At 33.6% G+C, this 2,317-nt stretch overlaps 1 long non-coding RNA gene across 1 annotated transcript; it reads right to left on the reverse strand.

The window, feature by feature from the left end:
* Nucleotides 1-515: 515 nt before the first annotated feature.
* LOC136220201 (uncharacterized) lies at nt 516-1,944 on the reverse strand. Its single transcript, XR_010684431.1, has 2 exons — nt 1,507-1,944; nt 516-763 (listed from the first exon to the last, which is right to left on the reverse strand). It is a non-coding gene; the product is annotated as an uncharacterized lncRNA (long non-coding RNA).
* Nucleotides 1,945-2,317: the final 373 nt, after the last annotated feature.

The following is a 2,317-nucleotide window of genomic DNA, read 5'->3' on the forward strand; positions in this document are numbered from 1 at the left end:
CTTTCGGCCAAATAAGGGGCCCCGATCTCAACATGTTACCTTCTCGCACCAAAAGTTCAAGGTGATTGGCGGGTTGAAGGACAAAGTTCATGAGTATAGACACCGTTACTTTTTGGTGCGAAAGCTGGACGGCGACTTCTCTTTTCGAGTAGTGTGGAACGAGGAGCCTATGGATTCCAGTCGTTGGCTAAAGCCTCGAGAAAAGTTGCCTTTTAAAGAGCGGCTCGTGTCATACTTAAAGGGGCTTCCGACTAGGGGTGGACACGGTTCGGTTAACCGGTCCATGAAGCAATAAAATTAACCGAACCGAAACTATCGGTTTTTTAACCATTCAAACCGAAACCGATCCATACATATCGGTTAACCGTACAAATGGTTAACCATTAATTTCGGTTAGATTTTCCGGTTAATGGTTTTTAACCAATTGTCACTGGTTAACCAAAAATCAACGATTAACCATAATTTTTACCCAAACCTAAATTTTTAAATAATATTAAAATACACAAATTCAAATATACAAACAAAATGAATTCAAATATAAAAGTTTAGAATTCAAACTCATACCTAATTAAATAAACAATACATTTAAGTTGACATTTAAAACCATTAGCACCTAATTAAAATATCAAAGTATTAATTACAACATTAATTTATCACATCTTCTCGATTATCCTATTCATCATATCTTCTCAATCATCATTCGTCGATTGTGGTGATTCGTCGATTGTGCAAAGAAGATGATCATGAGTAACACAAGATTTCTCTACAAAACAAAAGAAAAATAGTTAAACTAAATATCAATTAATTTTACATTCAAACAACTCAAAATTCAATTCCAAATATATAAACCTAAAATTCAACAGAAGCTCCAATAAGCAAACAAAAAGTTTCAATTTGGATACAACTTTCAATATATAAATCTGAGCTTGCTATTCCAAATTTGCACAGATTTGATATTAGTATGAAATTTGCGACAGAAACAGACATGATGCTTCATCCAATTAAAATAAGTAACTTTTAATACATTTTTTTGTAGATGGCTTAAGCATTATTTGGCCTAAAAATGTGAATCAATAACATGTGAATCAATATGGAAATAATTATCACAGGCAACAAAATTTGGATAAAGAATATAACCATTTTTCTATCAGTTTTGTAATTTTTGGTTCCATTATGTAGGATTAAAAGCTCAATTTCACAGTCCATGTTTCTATTTGTATGTGATAGTTCAATACAATAGTCCAAAAATGTTGCTTTAAATCAAATAAAAACACAATGCAGATAATAAATACAAATATAATTCATCAAGCAACCAAAACAGAGAAGACAAAATCAATTAAAATCCCCAAATTTTCCACTATCTAAGCAACCAAAACAGAGAAGACAAAAACAAGAACCTTCCTGATAAGTTCATCAAGCCACCTTTTAACACAGGTGATAGTCAAAATAATTGCTTCAGAAGAAACTTATGCTATGCTTAGAAAAGAAAAGCCATAAACGTCTTACCTTGGGTATGCGACGCGAGAGAATACTGAGGGTTCGTTTGAGATCAGAATCGGTGGTTCGAGATTGAGAGAAGACTGAGGATTCGTTCGAGATCGGAAGCAAGATCGGTGGTTCGAGATCGAGAGAAGACTGAGGGTTCGAGATCGGAAGCAAGATCGGTGGTTTGAGATCGAAAGCAAGATCGGTGGTTCGAGATCGGGAGAAGACTGAGGGTTCGTTCGAGATCGGACAGGATGCGAAACCAGATCGAAAGACTGATGGTTGGTTCGAGATAGGAAGCAAGATCAGCGGCGGTGCTGCTGCGTTCTTTGTTACAGAGAAAAAACACGGGGTTTTTTTAGATTTTAGGTTAGTTTGGTATTGGACAACCGAAAACAAAAGAAAAGATATAAGTTATAATGGATAAAATAATAAGTTATTAGTTAAGTATTTAGTATCAGTAGTTTTTAAAGTATACAATTTGTATTTTACAAAGTAAATATATATATGTTTTTAAATATATATATATATAGGAGGGGGTTTTTGTGAGAACCCTTTCCTAGGTGAGAATCACCCAAAACTACGTAGTTTTGGGTAGAAAAATTAAAAAAAAACACTGCTACTTAGGGGGTCGAATCTGAGACCCTATATTTACACTTCACACAACTTACCACTAAGCTAATTACTTTCCTTGTAATTCATGTCGCGCGCTGATAAATATACTATTGCCCTTGTAGCTTCTATTGTTTAATTTTGATACATGCACTTATTAATATTGATTAAATGTGCATAGTAATAAATTATTAATAAAAAAAAAAATTTGCATAATAAT

Source organism: Euphorbia lathyris, chromosome 1, assembly GCF_963576675.1.
Source record: "Euphorbia lathyris chromosome 1, ddEupLath1.1, whole genome shotgun sequence".
Lineage (NCBI taxonomy): Eukaryota > Viridiplantae > Streptophyta > Magnoliopsida > Malpighiales > Euphorbiaceae > Euphorbia > Euphorbia lathyris.